Source organism: Bactrocera dorsalis, chromosome 1 (assembly GCF_023373825.1).
Source record: "Bactrocera dorsalis isolate Fly_Bdor chromosome 1, ASM2337382v1, whole genome shotgun sequence".
Taxonomy (NCBI): domain Eukaryota; kingdom Metazoa; phylum Arthropoda; class Insecta; order Diptera; family Tephritidae; genus Bactrocera; species Bactrocera dorsalis.
The window spans coordinates 472,490-497,138 of record NC_064303.1 but is presented as its reverse complement, the minus strand read 5'-3'; the positions used below and the strand labels follow the sequence as shown (position 1 = coordinate 497,138).

Sequence of the window (24,649 nt, the reverse complement as noted above, 5' to 3'; positions counted from 1 at the left end):
ACTTTGAAATTTGATGTTCGCTGTATGGTGCCGTATAGATATACTACATAGACACATTTTTGGGTACATAATCGTGCGAATAACTGGGCATTTTAGGTAGTTTAAGCTGAGATTTTCTTATATGAGTTCAGTTTGTATGTGGTAAGAATACCTGAAGACAAATGAACGGATCGTAAGTCTGTACATAATTTTATATACTATGACCTATCAGTTTTTTGATCAGATCAAAAATGGATTTTTAAAGTTTTGGGGAAAGATCACTTTAAAAAAAAAAAACGCCACCATTTTGTAAATTTTTGGATTTTTGCTATTATTGAGTTCTATTATTAAAGGAGAATAACTTCTACCTTGATTAAAATTTTTTTATTTTTATGTTTTATCCTCGAAGATGGTCATAATTACTGCGAGAGTAGAGGGCCTTTTTTAGCGCCGTCAGAGATCTTTTATAACTAAAAATTATTGTTTTTTTCAAAAAATTTTCTGTGTTTTTTTTTGAAACATGTATAAATATACACAGAAAATTTAAAAAAAAATTGGTAAAGTAGTTTTTTTCTAGATTCCCAAAATTCATTGATTTTTATGCTTTTTTTTATAATAGGGGAAAGCATCGAAAGTCGGAGTTCGGAGACTCTCCCACAGAACCACCAGATAAGGTATTACTTCGTGGGAGTGATATGACATTTTACATCTTTCCTATAGCACGAACGGTCTGACGGCTATTCTGCTATATCTGACTAAATTTAGTTATGATGGAAGTTGCCGTTTCATGAACAGCTTTCCGCTTATCAGAGTACTGACATATAAGTGCAGTCAAATTTTCCACCGTCAAACTACCACCTAGTGCAGTTTTTAACTTTTCCCTTATGTTTAGAAACTGAGAACAATCGAAAAACACGTGTTCAGAGTCTTCTATGGACTCCGTACACATCGAGCAAAATGGACTGACGTCATTTTGAAATTTGTGTAGATAGCCGCTGAAACAACTATGCCCGCTTAATATTTGCGTCAAGTGGAAATCCAGGTCTCCACGTTGTCTAGTTATCCATTAATGAATGCCAAGTATAAGTCTGTGGGTCCCCTGTCTTTTAGTTGAGATTTGCCACCGTTACTGCCATATAATTATGTTCTTCTTTCTCTTCTTATTTCCTTTGATTTCTGTAATTGACTAGCTAGCTCAAATAATCTCTATAATTCGATTTTTTAGACTGTAACACTCGGAGGGTTTTCAACTGCACTTATCTCAAATCTCATTTTTTTAGTCGTTGGATATGATTTCACGAAAAATTATGAAGAATCATTGTTCAAACTTTGCAAAAATCTTTAAAATATCATTTTCTTCTAACTGAATGAAAGTTTTGTTTTTCTTTTACAACAAATTAAATAATACCAATACTTGCCGAAAATTGGACTAAAAATGTTTTTTAAATTCAAACTCTAGCAAAATTCAAAATTTAAATTTTTTTCTTCGTCCAATAACGGGATTTACTCATATATAAATGAAATACTTTTGGTTTGCTGATATTAATTGGACCAATAATGAGCTCCCTCTCAAGGATTATTAACTTGACGCAATGGAGGAGCTCAGTAATGACAGTACAATGATCCTGAGAACGATACCGGCGGCAGCTTAGTGATGGCAAATTATTCCAAGAGTATTTTTTTTTTTTTTCGTTAAATGAATTTTAAAATCTTACCCTTCCAACACTATATGGTGTGACACAATAGGGTTGATGGTACTGGAGATATGCGACTGCAACGCCATCTATTGATAAGATACGAAAAGACTTACCATTCAACTACCCAATATATGATTGTATAGAAAGTAGAAGTACTCTTTCTTGAAGCGGTGAAACCCACTTAGCCCCTACGCATAAAACTTCGCAATGGAGAGAGTATTCTGCACTTGGAATCAGCTCCTTTTTTCTAGGCTAAAAACCGCATTACATTCACGCTTTTGCTCAAATTATTGCTTTAAAGTAAATACTATGGGATCTACGCGCGTTTCGCTACCGACGCATATTTTCTTTAAGTTATTTTTGTATACGATCTGTTTTATGTTTTCACGCCCGTAAATAACTGCTATTTTTTGGAAAAGTTTCGTACAGTTTCTTGTAGAGAAAAACAACATTCTTAGAAACTACCTGCAAGATATTTGGCGCAAGGCAAGAAAGTTGTACCAGCAAAATCTGCATATCTGCGGCGGCGGTAGCGCCACCAGCACCAGCAGCAGCTGCAGTTGTTGCCGAGCCAAATGTTGCGATTAGGTAAAGAATTTTGCAAAATTTCTAGAATAGCTTACACAAAATGTGCCCAGACGCATAAACTTTATGTGCGTATATGCGATACAAAGCTACACGCTGCTATGTCTACCTTTTATGTGTGTGTGTATGTGTGGTTGTGCTTTCGAAGCATACGAATTTGTATATGCAAATAATAAGATGCCACCGCGGCATGGTTTGATGTACTGGCGTAGCAAAACACCTACCTTTGGGTCGGTGTGTGTGTATGTTTGGCTTGATAAAAGTTCATGTCGAACGTGAAGGTAGCAGATGTACACCGGTCTGTGGCCGGGTATAATTTTTTGGAAGGATGTGCGCTGGCGTCGGTGCGTCTGTGCGACGTACTTGCAGCTGCAAGCTAAGGTTAAGTTAAGGTAAGCGGAAACTTATAACATAAGTTATGCGCAAACAACTATGCAGGAAGTGGAAAAAGTGCATATGGGAAAAAGAGCGGAGCTAAGAAAAACAGCAACAAGGTATGCCATATTCAAAACATGATGAGCGCAAGTTAGAAGCAGCTGCGCTCACAAACGCTCATACGGTGGCTTAACAAGCACATAACCACATAAACTTGCAACCTGCAGTAGGTGCATACACGCATAGAAACGCACACACAGACACAAACAACTCAAAGCACATATATGTCTATATACGTGCACAATGCATTGCAGGCGGACCGCTAGCTTGTATCTAAACACCCGCCACTGCAGTAGCAGCAACAACACCGGTTGCGGTTGCGGTTGCAACACACGAAAACGCATACTTAGCCATGCGTATTTATGTGTGCTTCTCTCTGTGTGTGTGTTGCGGTTACTTCCTCTTGGCGCTGCTCCGGCTCTTTTATTACTCTTCAACAAGAAGTCAATTAAAAACTTTTACTTACTCAGCCAGTCATTCAAGCGAATTCCGAAGTAACTGAATAAGATAAAGGGCAACCTTGCAGTCAGCAGCTGTTCTTTGCTGCGCTTGCTGCCGCCACCACTACTGTTGCTGGTGTACCGACACATGTTTGAATTCCAGTTGCAATTATTAAGTGGTATTTTTCTTAGTTAGGTGAAGCGCGCACTTGGCTTAGAAATACACTCGAAAATTGAGTGAACATATATGAGTGAAACATAAAGTTTCTATTTTCATGCTCGCACTAAAAGACAAAGCACTATTTTTTATTATTTTCGACTGTTTTTCCAGTTTAATTGTTTGAAGCAAGTTACAGTTCTTAGAAATGCTACAAAGTGCGTTCCAAAAATTTAAGAAAGCAATAAGAAAAGGCAGACCACGTATGTCTGACAGCTAGCAAGCCAAGCAAATCCCACTTTTAAATTACTACATCTCAATTTGAATTATTACAGCGTGGTATAAAAGCGTTACGCCAACTAAGAAGTCACAAAATCAAAAAGCGGGGGTGAAAAAGTCGTTTGCGTATGTTTTATGGGAGAGCGGAGCAGCGTGCGCGTGTGTGTGCGCACATAAAAGTATTTTGTAATATGAGCGATTTTTATAAACTACAATGTAGGTTACCCGGTGTGCCAGAAATCTGCACATAAATTACACCAAAGGTATTTACGCATAAGCCAGTCAGTCAGCCTCACACACACTCACATGTATAACAAGCATTGAGGGTACGAATGTGCGTCGGCATATGTGTAAGCGCACGTTCCATCATATACACATATGCAAATATACATATGTTTGATTCCAATATAGGTTTATGAAGTAGGGTGTTGGTGGCTGCTGGTTGTGCGTTGTTGTTTGTAGGAGTGGTTGGTTACTACCGAGGCTAGCTTTTGTACTTTCCGGAATGATCTAGAGCCATGCCCTTATGATTTGAAGCTTTCAAAGCATACTCGTAGGCGCATACAGCAGTGCAAACACAAACACTTTTGAGCTTATGAATATTCTTCCAAATTTTTCGTTTTATTGTTTGTGGATTTTTCACAATATTAAATTGCCACTTTATGGTTATAAATTTCAATTGACTTATGGAAAATAAGTTTATTACTCATATTTTCCGCTTTCTAACAAATGAATCCTAGGCTTAGAGTTTTTCTTAAGCACCCAAAGTATTATATGTACGTATATTGTAAATAAGGGCACTTATGTATCTGCTTCTGCTTTTAAAGCTTCGTATGCGAAACTTTGGGGTACCAATGTTATAATTATTATGGGCGACATAGCCCTATTAGACAGCTTCTAGGATAAAATGACAACCTGACTACTTTAGGTATAACAATCTAGCACGTGGCTAGCGTTCGATCTTACTGATGTAGGGCGGACAACCAAATCGGTAGTAACAAAAAAATCGGAGACTTATTTCTCATGGAAGCAGCACAAGCATTCCAGAGAAGAGGCTAAAATAATGTTGACGACCGGAAAACTTCAAAGAAAGGATAATAAATGGAAACTCGGCTCATGACATATAAATATCATATTACAAGCTGAATAAAAGAAATAAATCGGGGCTGAAAATATGAAATGTGAGATAGGCATTGTGGCCCTCCCAAGATATACACGGGAGGAACTTTGGAGAAATTTGTAAAAAGATTTTTATAATGGAACAAAAAGTAAATCGTGTAGAGAGACTTCTGAACAAACGCAAAACATTAAATAAAAACTAAGCTAAAAATCAGTAAACAACAGACTTTATTAATTACATACAACAAAGTAAGTAAATATTATGGAGGAGGGAAATGGTGGAAAATAGAAAAATTAGTAACTGAAAAATTAAGGAAACAGCAGGAAAATCAACGTACTCATCGCAGCTGTGTTCAAATTGTAATTCATAATTGGAATATTTTTCCTATGTGATATTCTATCCATAACTAATTCACTCAGCGTGTTTCTTCAGAAAATGACAGATACGCTGCTTATAACGTTCCGAAATCGAAAACAAAAAACTGAGAAACATTTTCGATCCATTTATTCATATACGAAAAAATACCAAGAATTTGTGGCCGACAAACAGAACCCGAAAATTTCTGCTTGGAAACTTCCGAGGAATACCACAGGACCTCAGAGTACATTCCTCTGTTGGATACAATTGGCGAAGATTTGAAGACGCGTTTTTCTAGAGAAGTATTGCATGAATTTCAACTGAGTTTGCTGCCTCCAGAAAAATTATGTGCTTTGAAAACCAAAGAAATGGAAAATTTTATTGACTGCTTGACAGATAGATTCAAAGGCCTTTTGGATAATGACAACGTCGTGCGACGTTTGAAGCTCAAAGGTCACCTTGATCACTGTCAGTGCCATTGGAAGCAAAGGCAAAATGCAAAATGCAAAAGACAACAAGTTACCGACTACTACATCGGTTACTTTACATTGCAATAATGTATGTCACCCTCACGTCTAATTTATAATGTCTTTGTAAGGTGTTTTTTGCAATTTGGCAGAATTTGATATTAGAAGGTCGATCTGAAATTGTTTCACCATTATATTAAACTGTATAAAGACTATTATATTTAATATAATAATTTTCATCTTTCAATAAAATGTTTATTTAACCACCCGCCTCCAAAAACTATTTCTGAATCTGGCTCTGGTTAACATCGCAGGTAACTTTGGTACCAAACACTCACTACATGGATAAACTTCAGGCAACGGCAGACGAATCTGAAATTTCGCAAATTCCACAATTCATATTGATCTGAAACAGTGAATCGCTACCAGAGGATTTCAATAAAATCTGAAGTAAAACAAGAAGAAGCGATATCATCTAGAATATTCAACATAATGCTATGCAGGGTCATTGATGAAAGAAATGACAGAAAATGAACTAGACACATATTAAATATAACTACGCAAATTTGCACATATACGGACAACGTCCCTGTAGTCAGCAAAAACATCTACATACGTCCTGTACAATCAATGAAGAATGGAAATATTGGGTAGCCAAAAAGTATTTTGTCAATAGATGTCGTTGCAGTTTTATAACTCCAGTGCTCACAGTCACATTGTGTCATACCATAAAGTGTTGGAAAGATGAGATTTTACAAAAATAAAAAAATTAAATACTAGGAAGTAGAAAAAAAGTTACAGCTGTTCAAAAATGAGTGTAAATAATGAAAAAAATTCGCTATATTTTGAAATTTTTTGTATAAAAAAGGAAGGGAAAGGCAAGCCATCAATGAAATTTGTGAAGTCTACGGAGACGTTGCTGTATCAGTTCGTGTAGCATAACAATGGTTCGCTTGCTCTCGTTATGGAAATTTCGATGTGAAAGATGCGCCTCGCTCTGGTCTTATCTTTGAAAAAGTCGATGAAATTATGGAAAAGATTGATCTGGTCGCGAAGCCAGAATTGACGCCTCGAAAGGTTATGTTGAGTGTTTGGTGTGATTGGTAAGGAATCATCCACTCTGAGCTGCTCGACCAGACTGAACGACTGATTTTTCATTTTACTGTCAATAACTGTTGAGATTGAAGAAACCAATCGAAAAAAACGGTAAGAACTAATCAACAGAAAGAGCTTCGCGTTCCATCAGAACAACGCTAGACCACACATATCATTGATGCCTCGACAAAACTTGGGAGAGATTGGCTGGGAAGTTTTGATGCATCTGCCCGGACCTTGCGCCATCGGACTACCATTTGTTTCGGTCAATGCAGAACTCTCTTAATGGCGTAAAGTTGGCTTCAAAAGAAGCCTGAAAAGTTTTACACTGATGGAATAATGTCTCTAGCGGAAAAATGGCAAAAGGTGGTCGACCGAAAAGGTACATATTTGGTTCATTAAATTTCATTATAAAAATATAAAAAAATGTCAAAAAATTATGCTGATACCAACTTTAATTAGAGACTTGAGAATTTGACTTAAAGAAATATTAAATCATTATTACAAATGCTTTAAATGTAACAAACAAAAACTAGCGAATCTGTTGCAGCCACTTGGCTGAATTGAGTGGCACAAGAGTAGATAATTTTATTTTATTATAAATATTGAGCGTAAATTATTAAATACCAAATTGTTAAAGACAAACAACTCTTCAGTCATTTGATATGAACTCCTGAGTGGTCATTAGCCGGAAATTGCAAACAAGGCTGTACACAACATACACAGAATACATACATATATATTAAATTTTAACAAAATATTGTCAAAAAAAAAAATAAAAAATCGTTGCATATTGTATTTAAACAGTCACCAATGAAACGGTGAATGTAAGCTGATGTTGATTAAGCAAAACATTGAATTTTAAGAAAAAACTGCGCAAAAAACTGCTAAATGTGGTCATTGTAGAAAAAAGCATTTGCATTTATATGCAATGAAGGTTTTTGTTTGCACAACATTTGTCATTTGCTCGCTGATTTATTGTGTGGAATATGCATTTCGTTTTTGCAACCGATGATCGCAATTGTTTCGGCGAATATGTGCCGTGGCAAGCAGCTCTTGTGCGGTAAACATGCATGGACGCACCGGGTTCAATACCCAGTTACTCTCGTCTAAGTTATCAATTTCGCTTTCACACAGTGAGCAGCTATTACACATGCCACCCGCATACTTGGCAAACGAAAAGTGCTCCGGGCTCATTTTATTGAACACGTAGACCTTGCTAAATTGATGCGTTCAGCTGGGGACTGTCGGCCTAATCCTTTCAACAGCTTGCACATTAATAATACATTTTTATGAAATTTTTATCAATTTATGATGTGTTTAATTGACGGCTAGTGGCAGCACAATTAGTAGTAAAAAGTAGTATATAATGAAAATGCGCAGAAATTATTCATGCACAAAAAATATGCATGGAAAATATGCAGCGTGCTAGAAAAAATTGTGCAAATAAAATGATGATTTAATGCGCTATTTGAACTCGGCGTTGCCCATGCATTAGAAGGTGTGAAGAGGCGCGAAACGCTGAGAGAGAAGCTGGTGAGTTTGAACTCATTTTTTCATTTACTTTTCCTGCTTTATTAAATGTGTTGATGCCAATGTATTTGCATTTGGTTTAAAGCCACTATTATTTTTATGTAAATTCAAAGTAGCTGATTGCATCCAAATTATTTGCTAATCAAAGCATTAAGGTTTTTGCATTTGGTTGGTCAAACAAGTCTATTCATCTTTCGATTGAAAAAACCTTATGAATATAATATAATATAATTTGTATATCTATCTACTACATATATAATATTTATATACGTATATGTACAGTTGTGTGAAAAATAGTAAGGACATGGATGCTTAAGAACAAAACTACTATACTAGTAAGCCATACAATTGCTGCCTGTTTACGGCATCATTTTATCACTCATTACTTATAAAAATAAATTCCAAGTTATAGCACGTATTTTTTCGCTTTAGATGGTCCTGTAAGGAGTTATCCTATCAATGCGCGCGTATGTTTGTTCCACGTGCCAAGTTTAAAATATTATTTTCCATAAATTTCAGAATTTCTTTATTAATAATGTACAAACATACAACATAATAAAAAAAAATTAAATAAAATATTTCATTTTTTATATGAGAAAACAAATTCAGTTTTTTACCCGAGGAATCCCACGTCACCCCTTAATTGCTTCCGATTCGCTCACACTTCTGGATACACATTAACTTCTTTAAATGCAAGCCACTGTCTCTATTATCTTTCACATAACTGTATGCAGATAAAAGAATTAGGCTTACAAACACAATTGCCTAATATAATAATTTAAAATTATTTGCATTACGCGATGTTTGCTATTAGAGTAAACACATTTATAAAGCCAAAAAGCTAATTAAAACCACTGATATGTAATTATTGCTTCCTGATCACATGAAGAATATTGATAAATTTATTGATAAAATAACTTTCAATAAAAGCGAATTGGTCTCAAGTTGTAACTATAATTTTGCTTTGAAAACGTGACTGACGCTCGTCAAATAATAAACGAAGATTGCTTCCGTTGTCCCCCCACTTTTAATTCTCGCACACTTAAAGAGCTTAAAATTGTAATAAAATAACAAATTACTTCCTGCAAATACAATAAAGTTCAATACTTATACGCTCACACGTGGTCAGTAAAGCTTCGCTCTCAATAAAATAAATTCTGCTGATGCCATGACCGTTAAGTGCCTTTAAGTTGCATAATTAGTTATAAACAGCACACATTTACACACACACATAGTTGCTGACATAGAAAACGTGTTGTAGTAAATACTTTTAACCATTTGTGCGCCATTTATATATTATATGTAGTAAATACACATATATTTATCTCGCATAAGCAATTACATGCCCGACGTGTGTATGTGTTGCATGCACGCTTCATCAAACACTAATTAATGCCAATTATGATATTGATCACAAAAGTGCTTTAAGTACTACACTTTAGTAGCAATTATTAAATTATGCAAAAAATATTTCATTTAAGCAATTATGTGTGCGCATCGCCCACCTGAACGCCAGCCATGTGGCGGCGGCTGTGACGTGGGGCGACACAAAATAGGGTCATTTTAAAGCATTAAAATTAAGTGTGTTTGTCAATAAGTGCTTATGAATGGCCACAGAGTGATCAAAATAATTGCGTTTCATAATGACATTTTGTGGTTGCCTTTCAGTAGGCAGCAGACGATTTCAAGAACACATCAAATGACTTTCCTTGCGGCATATGTGTGTGTGTTAAAATAATAGTAGTGGCATCGAGATAAATAAATATTCTTACACATACATATGTATATAATATAGACTTACTGGTGGCAAATTGACAATCTGGAAAATTGCTCTTACTCCCTTCGTATGATTTAGACCGAACTTTTGTTCGTATTACGTGAGTAAGTTAAGCTAAACAAAAATTCCAATTTATATAATAAATGTTAATATTAATTTTGAAAATTTTTGAATTTACGTGACCCCCCCCTTTGGGAGGGTCTTAAAAAACAGATTAAATAAGTTCCGAAACTATAATATTTGATGAATTTGAAAATTATTTCATTGTTGGGTGAACATAGAACGGGTATATTATATTTTCAAAAACGAAGGAACCGTTTTGGAGGACCGGGAAGAGGTCGCTGATGAAGACCGTGCTGGGAGACCTGTTACTTCGACAAACCCCGACAATGCGACTCGTGCACTCAAAGTTTTGAACTCAGACCGTCAACTAAGGGCTCGTTTAATTGCCGGGTGTTAAATTCATCAAAATCTGTTGTTCATGACATTGTTATGGGGCACTTGAACATGCGCAAGGTGTGCGCGAAGATGGTCCCACAAGTGTTCACTGACGACCAGAAACTGCGGCGAGTGGAAATGTGCCAAGAAAATTTGAACATGTGTAAAAGTGACCCCAAATTTTTGAACAACGTAATCACAGGTGACGAGCCATGGATCTTTGAGTATGATCCCGATGAAAAACAAGCATTTTGAGGCGACAAAGAGGACCCAAGCAGGATGCACCTGGGCTTTAATATTTATTAAAATTTTTAAATTAATATTTAAATAAGTTAGTACACAAATTAAAAAATGTTAGAGAATATTGAACAAATTTGATCCTTCTTATCCTGAAGGCTTAGTCAAGAGATTACATGGGTTACGGGTTTCAAAAAATCGAATTTTTTTATTGTCTTATTAAATTCTACAAGTCTACTTTAGAATATTATCCTAAATTTTCAAGTTGATCTGAGTAATAGTTTCGGAGATACAGCCAAAAGAATTTCTGCGTTCGAGGCTAGCTAGGCTTAGTTTTCGTCGAAACTGTGTTTATAAAGTCGGTTGTTAAGATTTCTCGAGAACTACTTAACCGATCTTCATGAAATTTTACTCAGGTCTTTAAGGTTCAATTCTTCAAAACTAGGACGAAAGATTTTTTTCGATTACAACTATATGAAAAAAAGTCGCAAAATTCTACAAAAATTAAATTTTCAGTTTTTCTCCTTCGTCCAAGTTCTAAGTTAAGATTTTAACTAAAACATGTATTTTTTCACATTAGATGATCCTGTACGCAGTTTAAGGGCAGTTTATATGGAAATAAAAAAATCGAGTTTTTTAGCTCAAATAGATATAACCTACTATTGGTAGTCATTTTTATGTTACAAATAGCAATGCATACAAAATAAAATCTACAATTTAACTTCAATTTAAACTGACTTAGCTTCGATGCCTTAAAATATTTTTCAATTATTTCTTACGGAAAAATTTTAGTTCTGCATGAGAAATAAATATTAATTTAATATAAAGCGGATTATTAACCATAACTTTACATGTATTTTTGCAATAACATTGCATATTTCGTTACTTTAAGATTAAAGATTTCACTTGTGTTTCATTCTTGCAAAAGTGTATGCGGCATAGACTTGTTACATAAACTGTAATACTGCTTAACAATGTGTGTGTCGACTTACACATTTTTACTCATATCGAATAGCTATTATATAGTTTTGTATATTTTTACAGCACCTACAAACACAAAGGTACAACTGGCTGCTGCACATACATACATACAAGTTTACAGAAAAAAAAAATAATAATATACAATTACTAGTGCATATATGCAACGTTGAAATATTAATTACCAAATAATTACACTTGGTAAATTATTAAAAAATATTTACATAGCGTCTGCATTGGTGTGCGGCATTACCATATTTACTTTGTTTGTTTGTATTCAGCTACGGTTGTGTGTGTCTGTATGGCGGCCTGTGTGCCGTGTGAATGTCATTATAAATGAGCGTGAAAAATGTGGTTTTATGGCTGAACAAAATGTAAGCTTAATGGTCCACCAATATAGCGCAAAACCAAATAAATATATATGGAAATACGAGGCTGCAACGCCATATATTGTTGCACGTTTTTTTACTGCAATTTATGCACATACATGCGCATATATTAAACATGACCAAATTAAATAACATTAATGAAAAACACTATAAAATTATAAAATTAAAGCGAAAATTTTAAATTTTTTCAATTGAGTTAGAAATTGCAGTATACAAAGCCTCAACACTCGTACAACACTCTATAATAAAAAATATTCATTCATTGTTACGGAAAAGTGCTTTCAGGTCAAGCGACAAATAAACGACTTTGTGCAGTTGAAATTTTTTTATGAACTTTGTGGAGCATTGTGTGGTTTCTAACATTTGATATCAGGACAAAGTTTGTGATGAAACACGACCATGATAGATATTTATAAAATTAAATTATAAAATAAAATATATATTTTTTATGCTTAGGCGAAGATGATATTACACACGATTATATCGAATACGAATATTTTTCTTTATCACACTTTTGCTGCCCTACGTGTGGCCTGAACCACCTGCAGAGGCTGTCACAAGTTTATTTTTATCTCTTTCACTTTCAATGAATATTTAGAAAAAATAAGACACTCTAAATCATAACACATGGAGACGTTGAGAGCATAGTGGATATAGTGGATATATCGTAGGATGTTTGTGGTTATTTGCGAAAGTTTATGTTGTATATGTAACATATATGCGTGCATATAAGTATGGCAAAAGCATGGGCGTACACATGTTAACATGATATGCAGAAAGGAAAATTCTCACTTCAAGTATCATTGAGGTTCTTGTGCAGCTGGAATGACCAAGCGATGAGCTACAGTACAGCTATATACGTATCGTCACTTAAAATGCAAAATAATGTAACAACATTTCATAAGTTTACAGGCGAAAAAAATTATATAAAAGAAAGCACTCATATTGGAACAAAATTTGAGTTTTGGTTATGAAACGGTTATATAGCGGTTATCGTACGCGTAATAAAATGGTTATATATTTCTTATTATATCTAAAAACGATTTCCAACTTTTTTTTTTTTGAAGATACGTTGCTTTGCATTTTAGGTGACAATATATATTGTACATATTTTTGGGGTCGCTTGTAGCTGTTTAGCCGAGTTTATTTTCCCGAGAACTGCCTTTCACCAAGATGTTAACCGAAAAAACAGCAAACTGCAGAATCGACGCATTTTAAAGGGTTTTTTATAAAATAAACTTTGTCACTGTATATTGGGTTCGTTTTATCTACCGCTAGACAACCGTTATAAAAAATATGTTTTTCATATTGAAACTGGCATCGAACTCAGCATCTGTAGTGTAGTACTACGCAACTGTAGCCATTTTATAACAGCGCTCACCGCTTTTTAGCAAAGTATGATTAGAGAAAAGAGAAACTCTAACCGTTTATCAACCGAAAGACACGACACATTTCCACTTAAATATTCACAAATGTGCATACTTGTGTTACACATAGTGAACATTTCACATGCAACTCTGTTTGAATGCCATCAAACCACTGCCAAGTACTCTTCTTCTTTTCAAGTATTTGCATTAATGCTTTTCCCTTTTATTCCTTGCTGCAATCTAAATGGAAGATACCATACCCATCATGGCTGAAGAACTGACAGCCGTTACAATCAATGACACATTCTGACTGAATGATTTTCATTTCGTTCATCTGTACGTACATTACCGTTGCGAAAGTGATGTCATGAGAGTCGCACGTCATAGCCCATGTTTACCGCTGTCAGTCGGTGTTTAATTTACTTTCATTTTTTCACAGACGAATCGCCATTATTTTCGACATCTGAGCTTCACATGTGAAAGAGATTTATGAAATGCATTGGAAAAATTTAAAATAAGTTAAAAAAAATTTCAACTCCAAATCTCCTTAGTTCACGAAGTTTAATGGCTTACAGGCTTCGGTTTAAAACGTATGTTTTTGTAAAACCGGTATTTAGCTTGGGAAAGCAATATCATTATACAATATCATTATTCCTATTCTACGGAACTTGTAACACTCAGAAGAGAACGTCAGAGACTCTAAAAATTGTATATACCTTTATGATCAGCGCGATAAGCTGATGGGATATAGCCATGTCCGTCTGTATATACGTAAACTAGTCCCCCAATTTTCGAAATATCGACCTGAAATTTTACACAAGTTCTTTTCTCACCAGGATGCTGCTTATTCGTCGGAACTACTGATATCGGACCACTAGAGCATATAGTCCTGCTATATGATGCAAAAAAATTAATGATGGCAACATCTGATGAGTCGGCGTTACGAGTTTTCGAGAGAAAGGTCTGCTGAGGATTTATGGTCCTTTGCACGGTGAAATTTCACTGCATTCGATGGAACGATGAGCTGTACGAGTTTTACCACGACATTGACATAGTTCAGCGAATTAAGAAACGCAGTACCTACCGGTGGAGGCGGAAGAAGAGAAAGACCTCTACTTCGTTGGAAAGGCCAATGATCGGAATTTAGTACTTTTATATACAACTTTTCCATTTGACAAGAAAACTTCAAGAAATTCGGCACGGGTTATTCTTTGAGGCTATGATGAATTCTTTGAAACAATTTTTCGGATCGCATTTCTATAGCATATAGCTGCCATACAAACTAACCGATCAGAATCAAGATCGTGTTAGGGATCTTTTGTATTTGTCAAGGGTAATAGAGCTTTCGTGCAGTCGATGTTAATAGTTTTTCTTTTGTACTCTACGATCGCTTACTGAACTTAATTTACTATTGGACAGATTGCAAAATACCTAGCTGTAATTAGCTTGACCAAATATAGGGCCATATTTAATAAACAATGCTAATGGCAACAATGGTTACTGTCACTCCGTTCGCTGACAACGCTGTCACAAAGGCAATAGTAGTTCCGTCACGAAATATTTACTGGCGCTTCGCTATTTGAAAGGACAGTAGAAAATTTATCGTTCAATTTTCGTGACATCCAATTAATTATTTATACATATAAAATAATTGAGCGCTTTACAGGAGCACTCAATGAATTTTATCTAAATCTGCGTACCAATAAATCATCGCTGACGAGTTCCGAGCGCAGCTAATTTATGCAATCTCCCGAATAATTCGCCTTTTTATGATTTTGCATAATGTTACGGCCAGCCACTGTGTACAAATTCGCAAATTAGTTGTCAAGCGCAGACCAACACACATGCACACACACGCACGCATACAATAAGTAGCTAAGCATTTTCGCGCGTTTAACAGTTATAGTGCGCACAGCTGTATTAGTGCGTTTACACTATTTTAATGATATGCAAATTTGCCGGCGATGCCAAATGGGATGGTTAGTTGGTTGTCAAATCGTGAGTAAGAGAGGTTAAATTAGCACTTTTTTGCGGTTGTTGCGTTGCCCAAAGTGGGGTGGAACGAGCAGCATATATTTAGAGTTCCTATTTTTGTAGTCCCTTTGACTCCCTAATTGTGGCAGGCTTTGTGTATTCTCTCAGGGTTTGAGTGTTATTTGCATGCGCTAATATTTGTTTTCCACTATTTACTTAAAACAGTATTAATTAGCTCGAATAAACGTGAGTGTAGTGAGAAATTTGTTTCATAATTACACAGAAATAAAATATAATTGCTCTTAGAAAGAAGTGATAAAAGTTTTATAGTCGAGCCTCTTTAAATACACCTAACTCTTGCGGTTAAAAAATATTAATATTCATGAAAACCATGCCACATTTCAAATTTAGTATGTAAACATGTATATATGTAAATACGTATGTGTATGCGTAAAATAGGTTTACGAGCCCTCTTGTGAGCCCAACTTCGACTGTAGTGTCGAAAAAACCACAACTGTCCAAAAAAAAGAACATAAGAGCACGGCTGCACTTAGCTAAAGAACATTTGGAAAAGGAGGTCAAATTTTGGATAAGTGTTCTGTTGAATGATGAAGCTAAGGCGAACCGTATCAGATCGGATAGAAAACCATTAGTCAGTCGTTCCAGGTGTCGGGCGTATACACCACACTACAAAAACTCTTAAACACGCCGGAGGTAGCGTAATGGTCTGAGGAGCATTCCTGATACGGCGTTGGACCATTGGTATAGAAAGATGGTAGAATGGACCAATTTGAATACCAGAACATTCTCAAAAATACCATGGAACCATTCGATTTCGAATCGATGGCAGTGATTTAAATTTTTATACATGACAGTGATCCAAGGCAGCTTAACGTTTGTAGAACTGGCTCACTGCAGAAAGTATTGACTGCCTGAGCTGGTCAGCCCAAAGTCCCGATGCATACTCGATAAAAAGTTCATGGAAGGACGTTAAGATACAGATTGCCAAGAAAAAATTAATAAATGCCGAAGAACTCCGGACTATAATCAAGGAGGCATGGTACGCAATTCCACAAAGAAAGCGTGAGATATTAGTAGAGAGCTTGCCCCGACGATGCCACTCAATTTTGAAAAATTGTGAACACACAACAAGATGCTAACGTTGTAAGTACCTAACGGCTATAATAATAATTACATTTCTAATAAATTTATTTAATTTCCGCAGAACCAGCCTAACGAGTTATTTTTATGTCCAGACCTAAACACGTAATGGGAAGCTTAATCATTTTTTTAAAGAACTATTGAATAAAGCTTTTTTCATTTTTTTTTAATAACTTACTTATTTTTCACTTTATCTGATGCTAATAAAAAAATTAAAAATGTTCCCTGTTTATATCGACAATATTCTCCAAGTGTGCTATTTCTCTGTTCATGATTGTAGATACTTCAAGAAACGTACCTACAGAAAAACTCCGATATTTTGTCGTGAGTAAAAAAGTGATGTGAATGTGGATCCTATGGTAAGTTTAATCCAAATCTCGTGAAAGAAGCTTTATTTGAATTTCCACATGAATTTTTGAGGTTATGTGGAAAAAGTCAATACACAGAACTTTTGGAATCTTTTCAATACCTACTACTTTGCCATATAATTTGTTTCTGTAGAAGTCATAGTTTTGCCGAAAATCGAGTTAAAGCGTTTTTAACCTGAAAAATTCTATCACTTCCTTTCCCTTTAACCTTTAAAATTCTACCACCGCCCTTGCTCTTCCCGACCACAAATGGGCCGAAAACTATTTTTTCTATAATTTCTAATATTTTATCTTTGGTTGCAATCGGTTTCAACCGCTATGCGTTTTATCACTTTTAAAGGCTTATGCACTGATCTAGAAAAAAATTTATTCGAAACCAAATGAAATTTTCACACGACCTTATCAAATATTTCCGTAAGGTAATACTCGAAGAAGTAAGATTTTTGCTTATAATTTCGAAAGTGTGGGAAGCCGTAATTTTGTCAAAAATAATAATCTTAAACAGTACTTCGATCATTATATGTAATCATCTATTTTGATAGTGAATAATATATGTATATGAAGATATCTACTTTCAGGGGTCATCCTGGCGATCGGATACGTGAACAAAGGAATTCAAAATTTTTAAAAATAAATCGCTGATTCATAAAGTATATAAAATACTATAAATTTACTTTTAAATATTTATTTATTTAATAAAATATATTTTATAACACAGTTCACAAAAATAACGCGTTTTTCTGACTTCCGAGCGGATACAATCGTTTAAAATAATCAAACTTCGGCATTGGTTAATTTACCAAATGGTGCATTCAACAATCAAAGGCAATCTTAGGTGCTAATGGGGTGTGGCAACCTACAGCTGTGGCCATTTTCGAACATTACTGATGTCAATCATGCCTACTATCAATACAAGAAAGCGACTCAAATAGAATACCGTCAATAATTAAAGCACAAGAGCTGTAAGTAAAGCCAGGCAAACAATGGTTGTGAAATCTGAACAATGACGGCTGGCTCATTTAACACACTCTCTGTACATTTATATGTACACATGCATATGCATATATGTATATGTAGCTCATACGCAGCGTTGTCCGGCAATACGGTAACCGGCAATAGCAATGGCAAGCAATTTCAATAAGCAGTGTTTGGTTTGTTTTTGTTATTGTTGGATATGCACTTGCCGTAAGCATGTGCCCATAAACACTAAGCAAACTTACGAGTATGCACATACAAACACACACACACAGACCGGCATGCCGATGACGATGCTGTAGAGTAAGCTGTTGCTTTACCGTTAACATTTCTGCCTGCTGCCACAGCTGTCATTTACTTTCAATGGTATGCCACCTGGCGTGTGGCTATGCCCATGTTGCACGTGTACTGCTCGTGCGGTTTGGGCTGACTGTTGCCGCCTATGCTGCTGGTGGCAAACATCGTCGTTCACGTGGCCGGTTTGCTGAGTCAATCGTTTGAAAAATTTATGTTGCATTGATGCAAAATGTCAACGACTCGACACCTGCATAGAAGCACACATCCAGCTGGTGATGTATATGTATATATGCACTTCTAAGCATACCTTCAGCAATACACGTTCCAATATTATGCTTTTGCTAAATGATTAACGCATGATCGGCGCCATCATTACTGTCAATGATTTCTTTCTCAAACAGAGTAAGCAAGGTGTAAATAGCATCCTCAATTAGTGAGCTGGCGAGTATCTGCAGAAAGTATATAACTTCGATTACTCTTAAAATATATCCAGCTCGGAAAATAAATGTAAAGTACTGCACTAAAAATGGACTCGAGGCTGTCAAATCAAAAGCACTGGTAGGTCATTGTATGAAGAAGAATATGCACCCGAGCGGTTTTGGTGTTATTTAACTTGAAATATTCATATCGGCCAAAAAAATTTATCAAGTCGAGATTATTTTTTTACAACTTTTGCCGTAGATCAACTCGGCAAAAGTGCTTCAACAATTGGTTCAAACGCATGCAAAAGTGAATTATTTTGAAAAACAATGAACCGATTTTCGTTGATTAATATGTTTATTATGTTTTCTCTAAATTTAAACTATAAAATGGGGCCCTTGCATTTTGTTTCTCGAGTAATATTCCAAATTTTAGAGTCTCGTTATGTAATTATTATGTAATAATTATTATTTTCACTTTTTCTAGATAACAAGTTAAAAAATTTAAATCTAGAATGCAGATTTAAAAATATTAAGAATATTGCCTGTTCACTTATTTGGTCGTGTGCCTAACACTTCGAGTCAAAATTGGTATCTTTCAACCAAGTTCTTTTCCTGGAAAAATCTAAAAGTTCAAAAAGAGGTTATGTTTTTGCTTTTAGAGTACCGAATGCTATATATATTTTCTTACATATTTCTTGTGTGCGTATGTATGTCACTAAACGGCTAAACGGCTGGACCAAATTTTATTAAATTTTTTGTGTATTTTCAAAGGAATTCGAGAATGGTTTGGATTCATAATTTGGTCCCCTGTAGTTGTTAATTTTGAAATATTTGGAATGGATCTGCAAGTGTATGTATGCATATAACCAAGTTTTTCATAATTTTCCTCTTATTCACAAACTCAATAAGAAATGCAAATATTTAAATGTTTTCCCATTGCAATTCGTTTCCATGAGTGACAAAAGAAAATTAAGGAAATAATAAAGAAATGTAACCAAGTTGCTATCGGAATGAAATAAAATAATGCACACTGAGTTTCGTGTGGGTGTATGTGTGGCACTGGCTGGGCTCGCCGATGCACGACACTAAGCAAGCATGTCCTGTTACAAATGCTTTTGCACCTTTTCCAAATTTGTTGTTGTCATTATTGCAACAACAATAACAGCAAGAAGCAGAATTAAATGGCATGAAATTAAAAGAATTTGTTCGCCCCGTTGCCAGCGGAAATGTATGTGAAGGAAAACGCCACCAAAATGAAATGAAGACGATTCATGAAAGAATAAGTAATGTGCATTAGAAGTAGAATAATATGCTAGTAAAAAATGCTGAGCTCATAGGAAATGCAAAAGAAACTAACCGAGTAACAGAGTAAGCAGAAAACGAGCAAACGAACAAGCAGATAACAAAAAAGTTGTTGTTGTTGTTGTTGTAGCAGCAGACAATAGGAAGCGCCGCTGCGGTGACGTAAAACTAGGAAACTGAAGGACATAAAAACTTGTAAACTTGCGACAACAATGATGACAACAAGAACAACAACGACAACAAGGGCAACAGCAAGTACAGCCACCAAGATTCGGATCGCTATGATGAAGACGATGCCGTCGTCAGCGACAATGGAGCGACAGCAGCGCTTGAATGCAATTGTTGCTAAGATGGAAGGACTTCACAGGAAGGTAGCAAGTAGCGAACACTAAGCAGGTAATAAATTTTTGGCAAGCGCGAAAAGGCCAAGTAATGGTAACTGCCGTTGGAGCGCTCGTCCGGAATACAACTAACAGGAAATGAAGAAATATAAAGTGGAAGAATAAAATACCAAAGACAGGAGTGCCGCACTAGACAAAATGAAGGTAATAAAAAATTGTTTAAATAATATAATTTGGTGGAAACTATGTGCATTACCGAATAAAATTAAAATCTACATTTAAAATATCTGATGTTCGTACAATACAGGTAGTCGAAAAAGTTTTTTCTATATTTATACTAATAAATTTTTATATATTTATACTAATAAATAAATAAAAAAATCTGTACCATTTTGGTCGACCACTTTTTGCCATTTTTCTATCGACTAAATACGAAAAGACTTTTTCGACTACCCAAAATTATAATTCACATTGCATAACAAGCTGAGATAGAGACACAAAAGTTAGGAATTAATTTGAATAACTTCATGTATACGTATTACAGCCACTTAGGTGTCGCGGGGCCTACATTATTTGAGCCAAACACAATTCGCTACAATTTGTACGCCTCTTGCAAAACTTTCAACGCTATGGGACCACAAAAACTAAAACGACTTAAATGCCTATGAATAAAGCGCCACACATTTGCACGATCTCCATAAACTGCCACATTTCGCACACATACACATTTATATATATTTGTATCACTCACACGTTCTCACATTGCGACGCACTAATTTGTATGAATGTGTGTGAACGGCACGAAAGGTGCCTTACTATTATGGCACAGCGCTGGTCTATAACCTGGCTCATTCGAACTAAGAAAAATTAGCCGTGGTCGACAAAAATGCGCACAAACTTTATATATACATATATACAGCATTTATATGTGCGCAATTTACCCAAAGTTTATATTCTTCTTCATGCGTACATACGCACATACGCGTACATATGTGTTTATGTGTGCCGGTCCTTTGAGCCGGCATAGCCGCAAAAAGAATCTAGAGGAGTTAAAAAAGCTCAAACAACTTCTTTCTTCTTTGTCAAGGGAGACATTTTTATAAGCTGTTTAGTTAATTTTGCTGCACTTTGGGGAAAGTAAAAACGGATAATAAAGTGTAGGATGTACGCACAAAATATAAGCAACAATTCTTGCACAAAAACGTACGGTTTCGGGTGAGTTCATTTAAAGTTGTGAGGGTTTCTACCAACTCAAATTTATTGTATTTCTTAAACGAAAAAATGTATTTTAGTTGGAAATTTATATTTTATAAAAAAAAAAATATTTTTTTGTATTTTTTATATTCTTATATATTTTTCAAATTAAACTGAACTACTTAAGTTAGGTTAATGGGTCGATTCTTTGAGCGATTTTACTTGGGCAGCTTAGAACGCAGGTTTGTTGTGGTAGAACCTGGTAAAGAAATCATTTGAACTTATCACAAATTTGTTAAAACGCCTAATGTCAATTTCAGCTATTGATTCAGGTTCGCCGGAGGTAAGTTTAACGAGATGTTTCAGCCTCAGTCTTGCATAATCTGGACAATGGAGTAGAAAGTGCCCTGGGAAGTAAATACTTAGTTTTGCCAAAAATTCTGTTACAATGCATTCAGTTATGAAAAGCGAACGAAAAATTACAGAGCTTCTCAAAATCGCAGAAATTCTCTAAGAAAACAGAAAATTATGTCAAGGTACAATGTCAAAATTTATTCCAGATGATTTCCATACGAAAGCTTACTGCCGGTGAACCGATAATCTTCTGACAATCAGCCATATGCTGTTTACAGACGCAAATTTTTTCACTTTTGTAGAGGTTTTTTATAAGTAAGACGACAAAATCTACGAAAACAACTTTCAAAGAGTCCAAAAAAGTCATTCCAAGGGTTCAATCTGATCACCATCCATCTGCTGTAATGGTTTGTGGGAAGTCTACAGTAGAACCGTTACATCCCTTCACTTCTGTGAATCGGAAAGAAGTGGGGTTAAAAGTAGGGCCAAAGTGAACCAGCGGCACGTGTTACATAGAAGGCGCGTTAAAGCAGTTAAGCAATAAAATTATGATTCAGCTAACAAAGTAAAAACCTGCCAGCAGTGGTTTAAAGGCAAGATTCCTGGTTTCATATCTATAGACGATTGGATGTGTGGAACTGAAGATTTTAATCCATTGTGTTCAGAGTTGGATAGTGTGGTTTGCCACAGAATTTTGGAGAGTCTCAAAGAACCTTCGATTCGTACAGCGTCATCAATACTAAGACAAACTGTGCGTGCTGCTATGGATCAATGGCCGAACGGTTTGAGGGTTTGTGTAAATGTGTTTAACCAAAAAATTAAATTCGGAGAAGTGGAAACAAAGTTACAACTCTTCTAAAATGAGTGAAAATAATGAAGAAACTTGCTATATTTGGAAATTTTTTTATAAAAAAGGAAAGAATGCCACGCAAGCTGTCAATGAAATTTGTGGAGTTTACGGAGACGATGCTGCATCAGTTCGTGTAGCACAACAATGGTTCGCCAGTTTCCGTTCTGGAAATTTCGATGTGAAAGACGTCGACCTATCGTTGAAACAATCGATGCAATTATGGAAAAGATTGACCAGAAATGTCATATAAGCAGTCATGACATCGCTAATGAAGTTAACATTTATCATCACATGATTTTGAACCATTTCAAACAAGCTGACTACAAAAAGAAGCTCGATTTTTTTTGGTAGAAGCTCAATGTTTAGACCTATTTAACATCTGGTATTCTTTGCTGAAACAACATGAAATCGAACCATTTCTGAAGTGAATGGTAACAGGAGACTAAAAGTGAATCAAATACGACAACATTGTGCAAAAAATATCATGGTTCAAGCGTGATGAAGCTCAACGAATGGTCGACGCCTCAAACGGTTAATCTGAGTGTTTGGCGGGATTGGAAAGGAATCATCCACTATGAGCTGCTCCAGTCTGGTCGAACGATTGATTCTTCATTTTACTGCCAACAACTGATGAGATTGATGAAAGCAATCGAAAAAAACGGTCAGAACTAATCAACAGAAAGGGTTTCGTCTTCCATCAAGACAACGCTAGACCACACACATCTTTGGTGACTCGACAAAAACTGGGAGGGCTTGGCTGGGATGTTTTAATGCATCCACCATACAGTCCTGACCTTGCACCATCGGTGCAACCATTTCTTTCGGTCAATGCAGAAATCCCTTAATGGAGAAAAGCTTGCTTCAAGAGAAGCCTGTGAAAATTACTTGTCACAGTTTTTCACCGAGAAACCAGAAAAATTTTACACTGATGGAATAATGTCTCTAGTGGAAAAATGGCAAAAAGTGGTCAATCAAAATGGTACATATTTCATTAAAGTTGATTATAAATATAAAAAAATAAGTTGATTTCGATTAGAAATACGAAAAGACTTTTGCTATCCAATATTATTTTTAGAAAGTATAAAAGATAACCAAACAAAGAACAATAATATTAGTATTACACATTCTAATTTTAGTTCAAGTACATACAACTAATCCTTAAAACCACGCAGTTTCATAAGCTAGTAACGTAATAACTAAATTATTTCATTTAATCAGCCAAAAATTCCTCTGATTGCTAAATATACAGCCCAGTCCTCCCTTTTATCTAATTTTATTTCACACTCGACCTTAAAATTGTTATTCAGTGAAAATTACAATTATTTATTAAATTAGCTGGGAATAGACTGAATTGATTATAAAGAAGCGAAAAAATTATTTTATAACACTGTGATGTTTACTATTGTATTGTTATTAACATAAAAAACTAAAACTTTGGCAGCTTAAAAATTACTGCTGATTTCCCCAAAGTGTTATACAAATGAAAGTTTTTTGTTGTAAAAATTTAATTAGCAACATATTTAGCGTATCACACACGTTTGATTGTGGCAGCAACTAATTTTAATATTTAAACTATAATTGGATTTGCGCAATTAATACAGAAAACCATATAACGGGTGATTTTTTTGAGGTTAGGATTTTCATGCATTAGTATTTGACAGATCACGTGGGATTTCAGACATGGTGTCAAAGAGAAAGATGCTCAGTATGCTTTGACATTTCATCATGAATAGACTTACTAGCGAGCAACGCTTGCAAATCATTGAATTTTATTACCAAAATCAGTGTTCGGTTCGAAAATTTTTTATCGACAAATTTTGTTCAGCGATGAGGCTCATTTCTGGTTGAATGGCTACGTAAATAAGCAAAATTGCCGCATTTGGGGTGAAGAGCAACCAGAAGCCGTTCAAGAACTGCCCATGCATCCCGAAAAATGCACTGTTTGGTGTGGTTTGTACGCTGGTGGAATCATTGGACCGTATTTTTTCAAAGATGCTGTTGGACGCAACGTTACGGTGAATGGCGATCGCTATCGTGCGATGCTAACAAACTTTTTGTTGCCAAAAATGGAAGAACTGAAC

General features: G+C 35.4%; 1 protein-coding gene across 2 annotated transcripts in view; it reads right to left on the bottom strand.

Moving 5' to 3' along the window:
* Positions 1 to 24,649, bottom strand: part of LOC105232258 (uncharacterized) — a 233,503-nt gene that overhangs the window by 129,528 nt on the left and 79,326 nt on the right. The gene's annotated exons all lie outside the window — the stretch shown is intronic.